Source organism: Octopus bimaculoides, chromosome 29 (genome assembly GCF_001194135.2).
Source record: "Octopus bimaculoides isolate UCB-OBI-ISO-001 chromosome 29, ASM119413v2, whole genome shotgun sequence".
Taxonomy (NCBI): Eukaryota; Metazoa; Mollusca; class Cephalopoda; order Octopoda; family Octopodidae; genus Octopus; species Octopus bimaculoides.
In genome coordinates this window covers 6,441,092-6,441,569 of record NC_069009.1, presented here as the reverse complement: position 1 = coordinate 6,441,569, position 478 = coordinate 6,441,092, and positions in this window count along the sequence as shown.

Below are 478 nucleotides of genomic sequence, written 5' to 3'. Positions count from 1 at the left end.
GGACCCCTACCTCTACCCGGAATTCATTGCTGTACTCATATATATATATATATATATCATTCTTTAATAAAAATAGTGTTAACAGTGATTTCGGTGCTGTTGAGGCTAGTGCCAGTAACGGTGGCGGTGTAGGTGGTGGCTGTGTTGGTCGTGGTTGGGGTAGGGGTAGTACTAGTAGATTTGATAAATTAGGGTTCTCTACGTACCAGATGTTTGATGTGTGGAATTTCGGAATGGTAATTATGGTGGTGGTGGTGGTGGAGAGGAGGAGATGGTGGTGATAGTGAGAGTAGTGTGGGTAGTGCTATTGGTTGAGGTAGTGGTGGTGGTGGTGGTAGTAGTAGTAGTAGTAGTAGTAGTAACAGCAGTAGTAGTAGTAACAGCAGTAGTAGTGGTGGTGGTGGTGGTGGCAGTCATGAGGAGACAGAAAATGGCAGTGGTGGTGGTGGTGCCAGTGGTTGTTGGGATGTTTATGATG